Source organism: Triturus cristatus, chromosome 6 (assembly GCF_964204655.1).
Source record: "Triturus cristatus chromosome 6, aTriCri1.1, whole genome shotgun sequence".
In the NCBI taxonomy this organism is placed as follows: Eukaryota; Metazoa; Chordata; class Amphibia; order Caudata; family Salamandridae; genus Triturus; species Triturus cristatus.
In genome coordinates this window covers 1,760,053,635-1,760,073,742 of record NC_140589.1, presented here as the reverse complement: position 1 = coordinate 1,760,073,742, position 20,108 = coordinate 1,760,053,635, and the positions used below count along the sequence as shown (strand labels likewise).

General features: G+C 45.3%; 1 protein-coding gene across 1 annotated transcript in view; it reads right to left on the bottom strand.

Moving 5' to 3' along the window:
• The window catches only part of LOC146821939 (xanthine dehydrogenase/oxidase-like), a 645,326-nt gene that overhangs the window by 505,471 nt on the left and 119,747 nt on the right, over positions 1 to 20,108 (bottom strand). The window lies entirely within an intron of this gene.

The window sequence follows — 20,108 nt, the reverse complement described above, 5'->3', positions numbered from 1 at the left end:
GCAAGTTGCAACTCGCAATCTGTCGCAATTTGCGAGTCGCAAATTCCAATGGTCGTACATCTGGCCCATATTTATCACTCGGAATCTGGTCACGCTATTAATTAAATCATGTTTTACATGTCTCCTATTTATGTGGGAATACCTTAGGGCCTTATTTAGAATCTGACGGACAAGAAACTCCGTCACACTGCACCTACTCTCCCCAGCCCCTTGGGTTTCAAGCTTGGTGGCTGTGTCCAAAAGCCAAATTCCACAGTAGTGCCTACTGCTGCAGGCACTACAATAGAGGCAATCTCAAGAGGAGATTGCAACCCCCCCTACAGCAGGTCCACTTCCTACTAGGCCTGGCAGATATTAAGGACGCAAGACTCACCAACCCAGGCGAGAGTCTGAAAGAATCCGGCAGTGTAAGTCAGAAGTGTAGCCCCCCGTCCTCCAGAATCTTATTACTGCACAGGTCCTTCCTCCATTCTCAGGATGCTTGAACAGAGGTTTAAGAAGGGAGGTGGAGACTTTTACAACTGGTGGGGCATACATTCAATCAAGAGACGCCTCATCATCTCTCTACCTCTATGTGACTCAAAAGAAACTTGGGGGCATATTATCAAGGTCGGTGTTAAAATTGTCGCTGCTTTAGCGGCAGGAAACTGGCGATAAAAGCGGCGATAATGGGCTTGATAATATGCCCTTGTGGATTCCAATAGAAGCCCATGTTCTGGTGTGAACATGGGCTTCTATTGGAATTCTCTGCGGCATATTATCAAGCCTTTTATCGCTGCTTTAGCGACAGTTTCCTGCCGCTAAAGCAGCGAGAATTTTAACGCCGTCCTTAATAATATGCTCCTCTGTCACTGACTGCCCACAACTGAACAGCATGCTGGGAAAAACCCGAGCTGGCGAATCCCTCTGAAGTCAGATCACACCTACCTCTGGGCCTGTTTCTGCTCACACAAACCTTCCCCTTCCCTTCAAAATCTTCTTAGAAGGCCTCATTCTGGTCATCAGAGATTAAAGTCTACCTTCTCCCTAAAGTTCAGGGTTGGCTTCTCCTCAGCCCTAATTAATGGACCTGTTGGTAACGGCAATAGAAATCCTACCTGGGTTGAAATGGGCCTTTGTTCAATGGGAGGGGAGAGGATGTGACATAGCGGCTAGGGCGGTCGACCTCAAATATGGGGAGCCGGGTTCGAGTCTAGGCTACGACGCTCAACATCCTGTGATTCTGGGCAAATCACTTAATCTCCCCGTGCCTTACAAAAACAAGCATTAGCATAGCCAATAGGTCTCGCCTTTGGGACCTTATGAGTTTTTAGCCATCCAGCACATTATTCTGGGTGTTTAACATTTACCGGTTTTACTACGTGGCTATGTGGGCGTTGTTAGGGAGATTGCAAGCAAAACAAACTTACGCCTTTAGGCTACCTTTCATAGCATTGTAGGTTTTGAACTCCTCACATATGTTAATGGCGACAGGAAACTGCTTCACCAGATTTAAAGTCTGCAGCAGTAGCTTTGAAACCATGCCTGCCAGCTTTTGACACAACTTTCAGTTTAGTAGGAAGCCAGAGTCGTACTGTGTATACAAATAAACTAAAATGCTACTTCATTCACAGAGTGTTGCAGATGCACTTTCATAGCGTGAAACATACATCACATCAGATTAGTTATTCTACAGGGTCAGAGAGGCATGAAGGAACTACAACGGCTTGTCTGTTGGGGAAAAGAGCCCTTTATTAGGAGTGCATGGTTGGTTGATAGAGCATTGAGTCACGCAGGCTACTATAGGCAGCTTCCAGAAAGAGGGTGTCTTTAGTGGATGTGCAGTGAACAAAAGCCCCAGGAAGTTATTCTGTTTCCGTGAGCATGCTGGGGAAATTCTGACCCGGTGGGTAGGGGGATGAGGTTTGAACAAATCCAAGGGGGCGGGGAAGCAGACTAAGAGGTGGCATGATTCACACACACACAATACGTGGAAGGAAAACCGAGACCCCTCTGTAACACCTCAGGTCCCGGGCAGGGGTGCGCCGGACTAGGCTCACACTAAGGCACCTTCCGGTCACGAAGGTGGTGAACACAGGCCTTGGCCTCACAGCAGAGCACACACAAGGAACGTCCACACAAATACTCGGTCCGTGCCGTCAGCCACGTGCGCTGACGTCACCCTTTATTAAGTACTCCCTGGTCCGCGCCCGGCCCAGGGAGGTGCATGCAAACATTGTATTGTAGCGGCCGGGTGACTCACCACATCCCATCCGACCTGGCGATTTGAAAATAGAATGTTACACAGCCGGTCATATGGCAACGTCTGGGTAGCAACACCCGTGTCTCTCATACGGCATTACACTTGACCAGCCTCCCTCCAATGAGTCTTACCGCACAAAGTCCCGCAGCCTGGTGTTCGGCACTGGGTTGTTGCGGAAGTCATAACGATGGTGTTGGCTCCTCCCTTCTCCGCACTCGGCCCCCTCCTGAGAGCTGTCACCTCGAGGCACAGCTTCACTTGTCTCGGCCATCTCGACAGGTCTTTCCGGGGTCGGTCCCATTGTCTGGCTTCCGCCCCCTGGCACTTCTGCTTCCTCCTCTCTCCACATTTCCACCTCGGGTTCCGTTGCAAGCGCACTCGGCCTGGGGACCTTCTTGAACTAGGAGACGTTGCGGGTTATACGTTGGTGTCCCTTTTCGGCCACTACTAGAGTCCCTTGGACCCGCACCACTCTCCACGTGTCAGGCGCAAAGGGTGTGCGGAACCTAGACCCCAGGTGTCGATCTTTTCCCACCACATAATCCCCGACCTGAATGTCGGCCGGTCGGGCCCCTCTTTTCTGGCTGGCCCGGTCATTGTTTTTTCGGCAGGCCTGGGATCATTCCACGTCGATAACCGCCGGGGTCCATGATTAACTGCTGGGTATTCCATCCCTCATCGCTCTCTTTAGCAGGAGGTCATGGGGAGCACATTTTGTTGTGCAATGAGGTGTTTGGCGGTAGGCTCTCAGGAACTGATGTAAACAGGTTTCTAGATTGACACCCTGAGCTACCCCGATCCGTAGGGCCTTGTTCAGTGTCCTCATATACCTTTCTACATCCCCATTGGCCTGCGGCCACAGTGGCATTATTTTACGGTGTCAGATGCCATGTTGTCCGAGGAATTCCTGAAACTCTTGCCCTTGGAACGGCGGTCCATTATCTTTATGGATCTCCACCGGCAGCCCCAGCAATGCAAATGTCTTCTCCAGTGCAGGCTGTAAACATTCAAATGCCGTCGAGGCCACCAACTCCATTATCGGGAACTTCGAATGGCTGTTAACCAACACTGCCATTTTCCGTCCATCAGGGAAACTCCCAAAACTCACTCGTTCCCATGGTGACAAGCTGGGCCCTTCGGTGACAATGGGAGCTTCCGAAGGATCAGCCCCGTTATGATGCATGCATGGCATCGCGGGACCTTGTCTTCCACCATTCGATCCACACCCGGGAACCATACCTTTGTCCTCAGACGAGCCTTGGTTTTCTCGATTCCTTAGTGTCCCTGGTGCGCTAACACGATTGTGCGCTCTCGGAGAATGGCAGGTATTATGATCCGCGAACCACGCAGGATTATTCCGTTTCCTGCCGCACTCAGCTCTCCTCGACACCTCCACATGCTCTCCCAGTATTCCTTCTCATCGGCCAACCTCCACTCATTCCCGCTAAGGAACCACTTACATTGGTGATCTTTTAGCGTGCGGCTCACCATTTGTAGGCATTCATCTTCGCCCAATGCTTTCCAGATATCTTCCAATAGCAATGCCTGTGGACGAGCATCTTCCAGCAGTTGCTTCACGTAGATTTCAGCACCCTCGTCCACCTCCGGCCCTTGTGCTCCACTCAGAGCCAGAGGGTGTCTCGACAGATAATCTGCGGGGTTACTTGCTCCTGGACGGTAGACCACCTCAAACTGATACTGCTGGATCTGGATGGCCCACCTTTCAATTCGCGGTGGTCTGCTTCGTGCCATTCCCGCGAAGAGGGGTACCAGCGGTTTGTGGTCAGTCACAGCAGTGAAACGATGCCCACAGAGGTATATGTGAAAGTGTTGACATGCCCACCGTATGGCTAGTGCTTCTCTCTCAATCTGCGCGTATGTGGTCTCCACCACCGTGAGTGACCGACTGGCATAGGCAAGGGGTACCCACTCATCCTGGTCTGACCCCATGCAGGAGCACGGCCCCCAACCCTACTGGGCTGGCATCTACTATCACTTCCGTGGGTGCTCCTGGCTGAAAATATGCCACCGTTGCCCCTTTTAGTAGGGCTTTCTTCACATTAGCAAATGCTTGGGCCTCCTTGTCCGTCCACTGCCAGGTAGTGTCTTTTTTGGTTAGTTGCCGCAAAGGTTCCGAAAGGGTGGCCAGTCGCGGAATGAAACGGCCGCAGTAGTTGGCCATCCCCAAGAAGCTTCTGACTTCCGACGGCATCTGAGGGATGGCCGCCGTTCTAATGGCTTCTACCTTGGAAGGATCCACCTGTAATCCTTTGGCCGAGAATCGGTATCCAAAGAATTCAACTTCCGTAGCATAGAATTCACACTTTGCTTGATGCAGCGTTAGGCCTCGTTCGACCAAACGCCTCAGAGTGGCTCTCAACCTCACGTGGTGCTCCTCCAGCGACTTCGAGAAGACCAGGATATCATCGCTCACATTGATAACTCCTACTAAACCGGACAGTGCTTCTCTCACAGCCTCTCGGAACACCTCAGCCGCCGAGGATATCCCAAAGCTCAGTCTCTTGAAACGGCGCAGTCCTACATGGGTGGAAAACGTCATGATGTACCTGTTTTCTTCCGCCAACATCAGTTGATGGTACCCCGAGTTCAAGTCTACCTTCGAAAACCACTGTGCCCCAATCAAATCTCATCAATAGTTGGAGTGATGTGCCTCTCACGGTGAATGGCTTTGTTCGGCAGCCGCATGTCCACACACAGCCGGATGGCCCCTGGCTGCTTCGGTTTGGGGGCTATCACCAAGGGGGACACCCACGGCGTGGGTCCCGACACCTTCCCTCTCCAAACAATCTAACTCCGCTTCCACCAAGGGTCTGAGATGGAACGGTACCCTCCGGTGACGAAGCGCTACAGGCTGGACCGACTCGTCAATGTGGAGTTGGACCTCCACTCCTTTCAGGCATCCAAGTCCCCTGAACAGCTCGGGGAATTCTTCCAGGATTTGGTCCGCCTGGGATTGATGTATGTGCTTTGCGAATGTCACTAATCCCAGATCTTCGGCGGTGTGGCAACTTAATAACGACCCTGCTCTGTCACAGGTAACATAGAACCGGGTGGCGTGACTCTGTCTTTGTATTTTACTTCCGCGTCAACTACTCCTTGTCGCGGAATCGGAGTATCTCCTCCATTTGTCAAAATCCGGGCTGCTGTCGGCATCAGTCGGGGTCTCGGCTTGAGTCTCTTATACTGATCCGCATCCAGTATGTTGACCGATGCCCCTGTGTCAATCAGCGCCCTTATGCAGGATTCTCCAATCCATACTTGGCAGGTAGGGGGTGGTCTCTTAGTGGTGTTTACTCCTCGGATATGGGAAATCACAAACACATTGTCCTCATCCTCTGTCGTTGATGACTGCTGCCCCCTACTGCCCACCTCTCCTTCCTCCTGCACCTTCTTGGCTGACTTGGTGGGCCTCGACTCCTGAGGTCTGCTGTCGCCCTGTGATTTACCCCTCTGGCATACTTTAGAGAAATCTCCATACTTGTTACAATTCAGACACTGCCTCCCTTGTGCAGTGCTTACTCTTGGAGCGTGCACCCCCATGCCACAGTTTCGGCACTCACGCCTCCGGCGCCCCTCCTCCGTCTTGGCCCCATTTCCGGCCCCACGGCCATACACCTTCTTCAGCGCCTCGACCCTTTCTTCCTTGATAGGAGTTGGATATACAGGCTGACCCCCAAACGATTTCTTCGCAAGCGCCATTTCCATTTCACCTGCGCGTGCGTCCGCCAGTTCATGTGACCTTCCCAGTACCAGTATTTCTTCCAACGTGATCCCCGGCTGGCGGAGAATTAGCTTGCGCAGTTCCGGTGACTTGCATCCTGCGATCAGTTGGGCCCTCGTCTCGAAGGCTCTATCGACCCCACTACAGGTGCTGACCAGTTTTCTTAACCTTGCATAGTAAGTTCCGGGTGACAGGTATTTCCAAGACCACTTGAAAGATTTTTGGCGCAAAGGCAAAATGTGCAAGATACAAATGTTATTACAAAATGCTGCAACCAATCCCACTTGGGTGTTGTGGCTTGAAACCAATCGATCCATTCCACAAATGTGGGTTTGGCAGTCTGCCTTTCATCATTCTAAGGTTGATAAAGTCAGTACAACCGAGTTGGGTTCATCAGTTATTCGGTGCCAAGATGCTCAGTGGCTGCACATGCGCTTTACAAATACACAATTATACAAGGTACAAATATATGCGCACAGAAATAAGTTGGGGCTAACAGTTTGCGTCTCATCTGTCCTTCTCTGTTCTTCTCCAATCATCGTTTTTTGACATTAGCAGACTTTCAATAAATCCTTGTTCTGTGCCTACACCACATTGGCACCGCCGCTGACCTGTGCGGAAGAGAACAAGGCGATCAGATACGCTGATGAGTTAATCACCTGTGAATCACGAGACTGTTGCGAAATGGACCCGGCATTGTCACACTTCCGGCCCGTGAGACCGTGAAGGAAGTGAAACAAACAACTACTGTCTGGGTTTAATAAGTAGGATTTCAAATATAAATGGTGCCAAAAAGAAAGGGTGTGCTGCGCATAAAATGTATGTAGCACAATTCATTCTAGTCAAGTCTTTTGCCAATTGCAGGTGTTACCAAATGTAACTTCTACACACTCGCCCGCCCGCTAAGTAAGGCATATCACTGGGCGCCAGGCTGGCTATGTGACCCTTGTGGTGAGGATGCCAGCCCCCTGTGAGATCACAGGCTCTGTCAGATGCTTTGGAGAGGTGAAACTGACTGCCGTGTCCCCCCTCTGGTGCTGCTTCAGCCTGAGTGTCGCTCGCGAACAAAGAAACCAAAGGATGTTTCCTCTGGGACACTGCATGCATTTGTTTACGAGGCCAGGGACACTGAGAAAATGAAGTAGTCCCAAAAAGAAAGAGATACCGAACTACAGCGTAACTATACTATAGTTGGTCAGTGCTGCTTCCTCCAAAAACAGAAGTGACATATAGGATTGCCAGCCAAACATAGGCGAGATAAGAAAAGCAATGCCATATTTAACCAATGGCAAGCGGCAGGAGAAATTACCCTCAATATTGTATTTACTATAGGTCTTGCGACAGCGCATGCGCTGTCTAGGCTCGACCTAAAAACATGAGGAAAAGCTCTGGGAGTTGGACGCCCTTACAATAAGCCACGCAGAGCAGCGCATGCGCGCTGGCTCAGGCGAGACCTAATGAATGTCTCCTTATGTAAGTCAACTGGTGCTCATGTAAAGCCCTTTGATACCCTATACCTTTGGGTCAAGTTTGCGCTATCTAAAACTCCAAAGAAAAAAACTGGTGTCTTTAACTTCTTAGTGTTGGGAACAGTATTTAACTCGAGTCAACTGGAAAGCTCAAAGGGCATTTTTTCTAAGTGACTGTTTCAGAGAAATATGCTTTCATAGTCCTTGTATCATGCCAATCCACAGTTAATATTTAATACAGTTCTAATTTAACGTTCTCAAAGTGAAGACGCTACTGATCCTACGCACTGTTAGCTTTAAACAGGGATTAACTCAAATACTGTTAATACACAGCATTGTGACAGTCTTTTCCCTTTTACTCAGGGTTATGAGTGCTCAAGTTGTGTCATAACAAGGTAAGGGAAAAATGTCAATCCCTGTATGAACAAAAGATTGCATAACTACGAGTTGTGTGACAGCTATTACACCTTCTCAGTTTTCCACTGATAGATTCTGGAAGGTCAAACTTTCTGAAACGTTTTGGGGGTAAGAAAGCCAGGGAAAAGACAAATCTGTGTTATTTGGTGCATTAAAAAAATGTCTGCATGTAATACCTCGATTCCTGTTGAAAACTCAGAATAGGAGGTATTTAGACCATGTGGTAAATACTTCGTCCTATGTAGAAGCTCCCCTCTTATGAGTTAACCGAACACCAGAGCATGTGCTTTATTCACCCATCTCCAGCTGACATTACTTCAACACTGTCTAGTAGAGCTGACCATCTGCCATGTATGCCAATATTATAGCTTCCCCTATTGGGTCTTTTGTATACCCCCACTTCTTTTGGAACCCATTGCCCAGATTTGGTGTCCAGTATCCTTGGGTTCATCTGGAGCCGTATTACGTATTGACATTGTTTGCACCCTGCGCACCTTTGAAAAGGTGCATCGGGCGCAAACAATGCCAATGCGCCCCATTATGGTTAAAGCGCTGCCCCCAGGGCCACCATGACTTTGCGCATTCATGTGAAAACACGGAGCAGCCGCTCCGTGTTTTCACAGTGCAGGCAGCACCCGCCTGCACTTTCAAAGGGGATTAGAGATCCTCTTGCAGGGGGGTGCAGTCGCCGACTGCACCCACTGGCAAGGGGATGTCTGAGGGGTCCATGGGACCCCCTTTTAACCCCTGCAGAGGCCTGCTCTCAGGGGGCGCACTAACAGGGCGCCACCTTTTCAATGGCGCACTGTCAGTGGGCTCCTGAAGGCTCCGTTGACTCTGCGCCCGGGTCTGTAATATGGTGCGGGTGCAGAGCCAAAGGAATTCCTTCATTTGCATAGAGCACACCCCTATGCAAATGAGGGAACACCTTCTGTTGATAGCGCTGGCGCTTTAAGTGCGCCAACGCTATCGGTATTATAAAAGGGGATTCACAAGCGCCTGTGCCCCTTTCTATAATCCCAAAGTGCCCTGATGTCCCCTAGCTCCTGCTGCCCATACTTCCATCTCGTGCTCTCAATGAGACATCGCCCCCACCCCCTTGCTTCAATTCATCGCTACAGTTTGGTTCCCTCCTACTACCACCCAGAGCTTGCCAGCTCCCCTTACAAGAGTCATTTCACTCTATGACTGGCACTGGCCTCCTGAACAACCTGGCAGAACACCATACTTGAGCATGTGGCTCACGTACAAGGTCACAGTGTCAGGATATGTCATGATCCACTTCTTCGCTTGATGTGTCTTCTTCTTGCAGTTTGTAGGATCTGACTCATGAATTTTGGTTGCATGGTGGTACTTCTTGGACTGGGAAGTGACCCTGGTGTCTGCATTCCTTATCTGCCTTCAGGAATCATGGTTTCCTTCCGGGTGATCATTTGCAGAGGTTGATTTACGTGCTCAGGGGTTTGGTGATACAGTGATACAGCACGGGCACAAGCGTAAGAGAATAGAGTCTGTCGGCGGCTGTTGGTTGTTCCTCTGTCCACCTCTCACAACATTGCACATCAGGAGCTTGGCCTAGAATACGTTGAGGACCAAATTAGCCTTGCCCTACTATTACTATGGTGCTCTGTTTGGCTAAATGAAGAGGCCGTCGTTAATCGTCTCATTCTCACTGATTGCCTATGGTGTCATGATGGTTCCAGAATTCCATGGATCAGGTAGGTTAGAGAGACCATCCTGGCCCAAGGTTGCCCTTATATTTTTGACAACTCCAGGAATATCACTAAGAGGGACAATGGGGGGCTAAAGGATCGCTTTCTTAACTATGGAAAGGACTGTCGAGAGAGGGAGGAGCTGATGAAACCTTCCATCAGAACTTTTGTCTTGTTCAAACAGTGGATGCCGTAGCCCCCCACTTGGTGTTTGTCCAGAATTCATGGGGAAGGGCACTTTTAACACGGTTTCGAACTCGATCAATAAGATGGCTGCTATGTTTTCCTCAGGGCCAATTTGCACCTGCTGATATTTTATTATTCCTGTGTAATGAAATCTCTCCCCAGTCATTGTTGCACTTTGTATTTTTTTGTAAGTGCTATGCCTCATTGACTAAACACCCTTGGTTCCACTATTGAGAAACCGAAAGATCAGGAGATGTAGAATTGTGTTGAGTGTTCTCCAACAACTTGAGTGGCATCTAATATGCAAAGCGGCGAGTTTAAAAAAAAAAATGCTGTATGGCTGCGAAAATCAATATTACTATAATCACGCTTGCTACTGGGTTTGATCTGTCTGAATCTATAGTAGTTTATGGTACTTATGCACTTGGTTATTTTCTCTCTTTCTAAGCTGATGACATTTTTATATTGAAAAGTGATGCACTTTATTTAATGCCCTCATTTTAAAACTTTTTAATCATATTTTAACTATAGTGATTGTATATTGTACTTTGACATGCTCTTTTATGATCCATTTATCCATGATCGAATAAAAAGAATTGATTAATTGATTTGCTTGCTTGGCAACAAACTTCCTTCTTTGTTCTCATATGACTTGGCCAAAATCCCATGCTTTCTTTTCTGATGGAGTAGCCCATCATAGTGAGTCAGTGCATCACTTCATCTTAAATTTCTCCTGTGGGTCACAGCAAAATAATTCATCCTCTCTTAATCGTCCACTTCTTTTCAAGTGAAGCCCTGTCCAGATCAGCAGGCAGGTGGCAAGTCACGCCCTAGCATGAGCTTTGAAGGGCCCTGTCCCATGGTACTGTGTACACTATATCTGTGTGCAAGTATGCCAATATTTAGAAGCTGTTAAATTGCCGTCCGCTCTACTTTAGCCTGCTGTATGGCCTTCTTTGATGTGGACATGGACCTTTCTACCATTCCATTTGCCTGAAACCATAGCAGAATAATTTTTTTATGCAAGCATTAGGAGATGATAGACGGAGTGCTGAAACCTTTCAGACACTCACCCCCAGTCACAGATCAGGGTTAAATCCATCATCGTTCTTTAGCTCACTTCGTCACCCCAGTTCAGACACAGCTATATGCAAATCAATCTTGGTCCTTTGCCTCATGGGAACAGTCCAGCCTGAAATGCCAAGCCATGTCTTCCCTGGACCGGAAACAAGCACCCTGGGAGCGGTTTCAGGTAACACCCCTCATCAGCCAGGCTAGCTTGAATCCAGTGGCAAAGTGAGCAAGGGACCCACATCTGGGCATACCCTGCCAACTTAGGGCAAACAAAGCAAACACAAGGAGATGATGGATTGAGCATTGAAATTTTTCATTCATTCACCCACAGTCACAGATCAGGGTTGAATCCATCATCGTTCTTCAGCTCACTTCGCCACCCCAGTTCAGACACAGCTATATGCAAATCAGTCATGGCCCTGAGCCTCATGGGAATAGTCCAGCCCGAACTGCCACAACATGTCTTCCCTGGACCGGAAACAAGCATCCTGAGACCGATTTTGGGGTAACACCCCTTATCAGCCAGGCTTGCTTGAATCCAGTGGCAAAGTGAGCAAGGGACCCACGTCTGGGCATACCCTGCCAACTTAGGGCAAACAAAGCAAACACAAGGCAAGGAAGGACGGAGCACTGAAACTTTTCAGACACTCACCCCGAGTCACAGATATGGGTTGAATCCATCATCGTTCTTTAGCTCACTTCCCCACACCAGTTCAGACACAGCCATGTCTTCCCTGGACCGGAAACAAGCATCCTGTGACCGGTTTCAGGGTAACACCCCTCATTAGCCAGGCTAGCTTGAATCCAGTGGCAAAGTGAGCAAGGGTCACACATCTGGGTTTTATTATTTTGTAATTTCTGAAATTAAGGTGTGTTGAAAACTCAATGAAGACATGATCACTAAATGGAGGCCTGTTGATAAGTTTCAGGGATGCCCCTGAATGCAATCATTTCAGTGAGTACCGGGATAACCATGGCAGTGTTGGTTGATGGTCCTTGTTTTACCGGAGGCAATCACAAGTGCTCGTCAATTACAGAAATTATGTATTTTCCTGACTTATCGGGCCAAGGAAGTCAATGGAAATGTTAGACCACTCGCCATCAGATAATGGAGACATGCCAGTTTGCTTTTTCAAATGGCCACTTAACATTAATGAAATTCATGCTGTGTGTCCTCCACAATTTGGTCCACACTCATTCTTTTAATACTCTCTTTGGAACAACTTTTTCTCTGTTTCCTTCGTGGGCTAGATCAATGACTTGTTGATGAAAGGTCTTAGGTATGACTACCCTAATTCCTAGGAGGAAAATGGTATGAGCAGCCACTGACAATTTGTTACTCATGTGTTTGAACACTGACAGTTGTTTGATGTCAATTTTCAGACCCAGTGTGGTATTTTCACAGTGTCTCCAGTGGTGGCCAATCCCTCTTCTTGTCACATCCTAAAGTGTACTGTCACTCTGAGTTCCTTCAGCAATTGATTGTAGGGGAACAGATGGTTAGTTAATATGCCTTTTCCATCTCACAGTTCCAATATTTTTCTGCTGTAGAGTATTTTTTTTTTTTTACCATTAGGGGTGTCCCGACATGTAGTCTACAAGATTAGGTCCTTGCTCTGGCTTGTCTATCATCCTAAATATATGTTCTTGTAGAAGAACTACCTACCTTTCAATTCTGGGTGTCTTTTTTGCCTTGAGATTGCCAAAACCCATTAAGAGTGATTGATGTTTTTGCACAATTGTGAAATATTTAAAGTAAATGAAAAGATGATAGTGCTTGCAAGCTCACAGGACTGAAAGTCTCTCTTATTCAGATTGTGAGTTACCTCCCTCAACATCGCTCATGCTTCAATTAGCATAGGATATGATGTTGTACTAGGACAAATTTGCATTGACTATGATCTCTGTACAGAGGTCTGGGCTCAAGTATGCCTTTGTTTTCTGCCCTGCTAATTCTCTTTTTGATGCCTGAGCACGTACTGACATCCACATTTCACCTACCTTGTCAGTTCTCTCAGGGTGTGCTGATTCTAACATTGTCCTTGAAATATGACAAGTAGTCCATGGCCATTCCAAGGTAGAGGTGTACCTCACCAACATCTTGATGCACTGGTGTGTTTATTCAGCCTGTATCACTGTCATTGAAAGCGATGATGATTGGGTGGATCATTTTTTGAAAGGCGTCTCAGCTGTTGGGGACCCTTCGAAGCTCAGTCTTTTGTATCAAAATAGTTGCTAGTGTTTCCTGAATACTGTGATGTTCACAGCCTTTGTGAAGTTCTAGCTGATGATACCCTTTGTTGAAATGCTGTTTAGAAAATATGTAGCACTTTTTAGTTTTAGACGCGTGGTTCTGCATATTGTTCCTTCTCTTGTGTTGTGGTTGGTTATCGCATGTCTACGCATAGTCTCACTTTGCCTTGTGCACTTCATTTGGGTACCACCTCAAGGGAGGAAATCCACAGATTTTTCAATAATGTTGTAATCAAATAGGTCTTGCCACCACAGCTGGCCGTCCGCCATGCATTACCCTTCATAGCGTTCCTGGAAGTGGTGTGTCCTGTAGTTTCATCTGGTATCCTTCGGATTCCTGCCGCTGACACTGTTCTTTGGTGTGCTCTTGACACGACAAATATCCCACCCTTTTATGACCAACTTGTAATAAGTGCCTAATAATCATGACTCTGATGAACACATATGGGCATTAGAGAAAAGCAAGAGTTTATAGTCTGATTATCATATCATAGATAGCACTGGACAGAAGACCTTTTTATTTCCTAATCTGGAGATGTAAATTCCTGTTGAGCAAGGGCAGCTTTCAAAGTCAAACCTGACCAAACCATTGTCTAGATGAATCTTCCCAACGGCCCCCAGCGCCTTGACACCTTCGGGTAATTGTTCGCGTTTTACAAATACTGGACATTTATAAATTAATCTCTTATACTAGCAGCATCATATTCATTTAAGAATACCTAAGCTTGCTTTACATTGGAAACACATTGCAGCATGCAAAATACGTTATTTTCCACTCCTCTGTTTCAAAGAACCCTTGCAATGGAGATTAACATTTTAACAACAAAATGACACTGAACAGCAACATACTACAAAGTCGGATGTGCACGTCAAAAAAATAAAACAGCAATAATTAAAATACCATCTTAAATAAATCCACAAAACATATTTACCAGACATTGGAACTTAAATTGTGGGGTAATGCTCATCTTTAATCTGTATTTATTAAACATGTTAGCCAAACATGTATACCATTTGATGAGCAATGGTATCATTATGCAGGTGACAACTTCATTTTAGGAAGTAACATGAAAATATTGCATATACTTTGCAGATCATTGAGATAGTGCAGTCCTGGCAAGAAGAATGATTGATTGAAGTAAAAGCAGAGAACCCAATATAAAACTTTTATTGGAGCAGGAGCACCTAGAGCATGAAGTGCTGCTTACAGAATACTATGTTGTGGTTTAGGTTAAGGCAAGCTGATAGAATCTAGGATGCAGCAGAAAGTATGTGAGACATTACTGGACAACACACTGCAGCTATTGTCTTTATATTTACATTGGACAAATGCATATTCTGTTTATCATGACTTGAACGCAAAAACCCAAGGGGTGTATTTACTGAAGATTTGCACGAGCACTCACGTCGTACTAAACAGCTCAACACAAAATGTAACATCTATGTAGTTGACAGTTGTGCATTTGGACAAACATTTAACCAATTACTGTGCCAATATTGATTTTAACAAGACGCTTCAAGCCATGGTAAGCAAAAGTCTGCATCTCTACAAGGCCAAGGGTCTTCAGGTTCACCGGCGCAGCAAACAGAGGCAAATATGACTAAAATTAGCTTGGAAGAATTCCTAATAATGCTTCCAAAGGCTCAGAAGCTTAAGTGGAGCAGATAATATGAGTTTTTCTCTGTACAAAGTTCCACATACAGTTGTGGCAGGTAACGCACAGCATAGTAAGTGCTCTACTATCACCTCATGGTTACAGTATTTTCAAAGTTGTCAAACTCAACATTAGGCAAACCTAACATTTGAAGTATGTACAACTAAGAAGCGTTTGCACCTGCCTGTAGCTAAGAAGGAGTTCACTTAATGTATGTCAGTAGAAAAAATGAAACTCCCATATTTTTTACTGGATTGATTTGCATTTTGAGAAGTTATCTTTTGTCCAACAAAATTGCGATGACAATATATATCGCATACACCACAAACTAATTAGATGATAAACAATCAGATAGTAGGTGCTATTGTTACTTACCGGACAGTACTCATTATATTCACCTAGAGAAGTTGAAACACTAAGGGTCTAATTACAAGTCGGACTGCCAGACTCAAGGTGGAGCAGCGGTGAGTGGCCAGCCACCGCCGCACTGGCCATTGAGACTTGGGAGGTCAGGCCGCCTTGGGACCGCCACCGCCGCCAGGGAGGCTGAATATGCTTGGAGGGACCGCCGTGGTCCCGCCAAGCATATTACAAGTTTCCTCTCCACCAGGGTTTTCATGGAATTTCCACCGCCTTGAAAACTTTGGCAGAGAGGAAACAAAGGGGGGCCTACAGGGACCCTTGTGCCTCTGTTTCCAGTTTATGCACACAGGGAGGCACAACAAGTGCCCCCCTGTGCACATGCACGCCAGTTCCTGCACAGTATGGAGGTTACAGTCCATGCCGTGCAGGAACCTTACGAGGCATTCCCATTGCAGTATCTTTTTTCAAAAGCCCCGCTGCCTTTGGAAGAGGTATCGCAGCGGGAACCGCTATGCCGACCACCCAACCGACTACAAAAAACTTGCAATCTGGCAGGTGGCAGTGACTCTTGGAAGTGCGGGGTCGCAGTGGTGGCAGGCTGCCCACCTCCGCACCTCCAAAAGTTGTAATCAGGCCATAAGTAGGCAGGGGCGTATAACAGGCTCCTGCAGCCATGTGGCGAGGGGAACCAACCATCCAGGGGAACCCCAACCTTTCAGGAGGGGCCCCATTCAGCCCTAGGCCAGTGAATATCTGTGAGATAAGGTAAACTCCCGAGTCGCATTCGGCAGGGGAGTCTCATCATTTTGCAATACACCACTGAAAGTAGGCACTCTAGTTTCAAAACCTGTGGCCTGCAATTTTTTGGGCCACCAACTAGTCCACTAAGATTTCTGGCTGTATCTTTGGTTTGTAATGCGATTAAAAAACAGCTATCCATTAAACACAGTTTTTCCCATGCTGGCTATTTTATTTGCACAAATTTAACTTCACTGGGTGCATTTTTTCTATTATTAACTCTAGTGGAGGGATATTTTTCTAAATGATATTTGGGACACAATATTTTTGTCAGAGACTAATTAGGCCTCACTATTCCAGTACCATACTACACAGGGCTGAGCCCGGCCCACCACAGTATCCAGTCCAACCCAACTCAGCCTGATGTGCATCCAGGCCCAGTCAAGCACACAGACCTGTCCTGCATTTATCCCAGTTGAGTCCAACCAAGAACCCACTCCAAAATCCAGCTTTGTCCATATAGCTCCTCTCAGCACGGAATGAGTTTAATCAAGACCAGAATCAGTCCAATATCCCAGCATTGTAAATAAGAGGTTAACTTTAAATCTTTTACAGAGAATGGCCAAACCAAAGGTTGAAATGCGATTAGAAAATCTAACTAAATTGGCATTTGTGGGAAAGTTCATGGCCTGCTGCAACACCTCTGTATCCAGATTTTAATGAGTGTGAATTTGTGGGAGAATCTTGTGTAATAAATTATGTGGAAATTACTTGTTTGTCTCATTGCAAAGGTTCACTGGAAGCCTTCAGAGGTGGTAAGTTTCTTTATGTGTGTCCTGCCTCTGTCTTCTGTTTTAGAGTGGTGGGGGCGGGGTTTCAGTGGGTCAACATAAAGAGTCGATAGCATGTACAACAGGATTGTACTTTAATGTAAATTTCCAGCATGTGTGTTTTTTTCATTTGTCCTTTCATATTATATCTAGTTACTTTCTTATTTGGAATGTGCAATGATGAGGTGTAACATCAAGTCACAACACTCAATAAGAAATGAAAAGACAGCTACGAAGAATACGTATGGGACCTTGCAACATCTAAACAAAATTTTTAACTTAGCATAACTTTCTCAAACGCCCTTTGGACCCAGCTCTCTCCACTCTGTCATTACATTCTAAAGTCCATTTGGTTTAAGACTTGTCATATTAATTCTGAGTTATAGAGTTAACAAAATGGGAAACAGAATGGTCGAAATTTCAAGATGGCCTTCAATCTATAGTTAAACCTTCATAGCCAAGATCACTCCGAACTTCACTCAAATGCCATTTTGCTATTCCACAGAACCTGATGGATACCCAGTCCTCATCACAATTTAGCCTTCACTCTAAATACTTCCTGGAAATAGAACAAGAGTACTGGTGATCAAGCATGTGTTGCTCAAGTAACCTCTCCTAAGGGAAATATGGGGAAAAAAAGAATAATCACGTCACAGAAGACTCCCTCAGTCAGTTTCACGACAGTAGCTCTAGGAGTGGTATTTGCCATCACTTTGTTGGCCTTTTATAAGCAGGACAAACAAAGAGACAAATAAGATGCAAAATCATCAGCCAGAGGTCCCGCTTCAGGAACAAGAAGCTATTATTTACTTTAGGGAGTCACTCTGAAGAAAATCATCCTGCAGAAGATCATTTGCAGTAGTTTCTTATCCAAACAATATAAAGGAATTGATCAAGTAGATGGTTGAACATTCAGGAAGGCCTGTGGATTTTCAAAACTGGTAGCGTAAATTAGGGTTTGAATGAAGCACTAGACTTGCAAAGCTTGATACACAAATAATATAGTGACAAGTAAAACTGTTGCAATTACCCTGTTTACTGAATGAACCTAAACCTCTGTGTTGTTTCATTTATAAATCCAATGATAGTTATCCTAGAGTATGAGTTCCATAAATTGGCTCATGTATCTAAATAATGATATTGTTTTATTACTAGTTCCAAATACTTAATGCGTTTATATAATAAAATTCTTCCATTGATGTTTGCTATCCTTTATGTGATCATAAGTTTCCAAATGTTTCTTTACAGTGAGATGGAGGTGACTTCGAGGGATGCTTTCTTATGCATTGCTTTGATCTGAATAACGTCAACTTAACCATTCTCTGCTGGCATGGTGTAACACTGACATGAAGTGGACAATATTCCAACCCAACAATCTGTTACTGTGGCTCTTTTGTCAATGATGCTTGTGTTTGTCTACTTACGTTTTCAGTTTTATACAAGTACATAAATAAAGCAACATTTGAAATTTATTGTTCTAGTATGTGTGGCAAATATCAGACTTGAGCCTAAAGTTGCCATCTAAATGCACCTCAGCGTGATTTTAAACATTTACAGTTGAGTGAGGTTATCTTGCGGCTTTAGCTATGAAGTTAGTGTTAGCTGATCTTATTGAACTCAATACACAAAAAGGAGGTATTACAGACCTACGAGTACCGACTTCTTACAATACTAATTAAAACACACACAATAAATGCTTGTGGTCTTGTCATCACAAAAAAAAGACAATCTCATAGATTAGAAACAATGATTGTTTTAAGGACGAGAACCCTCACCCACCCTTAAGTGGCATGCTTCATCATAGGGTCCCTCCTCACACTATGGATGACTTAATATGGTGTGGGCTACAACTCCTGTGCAGGAGGAGCTCTTGATAATGATCACCCTATGTGTGCAGTGGTACGGGTAAAGAGAAAAGTGCAAAAATGAAAAAGTTAGAAGAGCTTAAACTACCTCTTGGTGGGACTTACTGCCTTTATTTATATCCCAAAGGAATAGGATTAAAAATCAAGAGGAAACCTCTTCAACCTTAATGTAAATGATGTATCAATCATGTGATAGGTCTACATGTTTCAGCCACTATATTCCCTATAGTGGGTGACCTAGGCTTTCACCCACAAATAACTAGTCACTATGCAAGCTTCTAAATAGAAAAAAATAATTAAAATATTATATGAGCACACGCATGCTAGAAACCTCTAACCTTGGGTTTTTTCTTTGGGTTGTGAGTAACTGAAAAATATTTTCTTCCCTAAAAAGACTTGTTGTTTGGGCTCTAGGATTCCAAGTGTTATTGACCATCTGCGTCAATCTTTTAGCAACAGCACATATGCTGAAAGGATATTTATCTTCTTGAAATTACTGACTTTTGATCTAAACATATCAGCCTACGCCCATCTTAGACATGGATATAAAATTAATTTCTCTAGTTTGACTAAGGGTGGGCATGTACTGGAAATATTAATAATTTTTCTTTTTTCTTCCAGAATGCCATCTGCTAGAAATATTCTCCACTAGGCGATAAATTATAACTATGGAAAAATTATACCTCTAGCAAAGGAGGAGGCTCCATGGCCTATGTTTTAGGCGTCTCACACAAAACAACTACAAAGTGTGACCCTAGAAAATTAAGGTAATTTACCCATTGGTGTAGCTAAACATGCTAAAAATAACTGATATTTTTCCAGAAAGTGTAGGAAATGAGCAGTGATTAAGAGATTATAACCTGCAATTTTACTGCTCTCCTTCTGTTCTCAAAGAAAACAAAATCTGATCAATTCGAACTTGGTCTCTTTTTCCACAAATGTTTTTTTCCATATTTGGGGGAACCAGATGTGATTTTCCCAGACAGCATATATTAGGTTTGAAAAATCACATACAGCTTTAACTGCAGTAGCAGCCAAGTCCCATTCACTATTTTCTTCTGACTGGGAGCATACAGTGCTCAACCTCCCAGGAAACACCTTTCCGGGCCCTCCTTTATTCTTCCAACCTCCAATCTCCCCACTAACTCTTCACTCCACCAAAAGGCCCATCCATACATTTCCTACTGGCTCAGTAAAGGTGGCAAATGTATCTGGTAAGCCCCATAGAATGGCAACTTTGTGGTTGTATGACTGGAAAAATTGATCCCGCACAGCAACCCCCTACCAAGGGATTCAACTAGCAGCTGCACAGAACTCAGGTGACTTTACCAAGTGGTAACAGTACGATTGCATGCAATTCTACTGTGCCCACAGTGCTGTGCAATCTTTGAAAAGAGTATTCAAATAAATGAAAGCATTAAGGTAGTGTAAAAAACACAAAGGAATTCAGGTGAATGGATTCTGGTAACTGTAATGCAATAGGAGGGTTTAGGTCAATTTTTATTCAATACGCATTTAAAACCGGTAACCAAAATAGGCGCTTTGATTTCATTAGTTGCAAC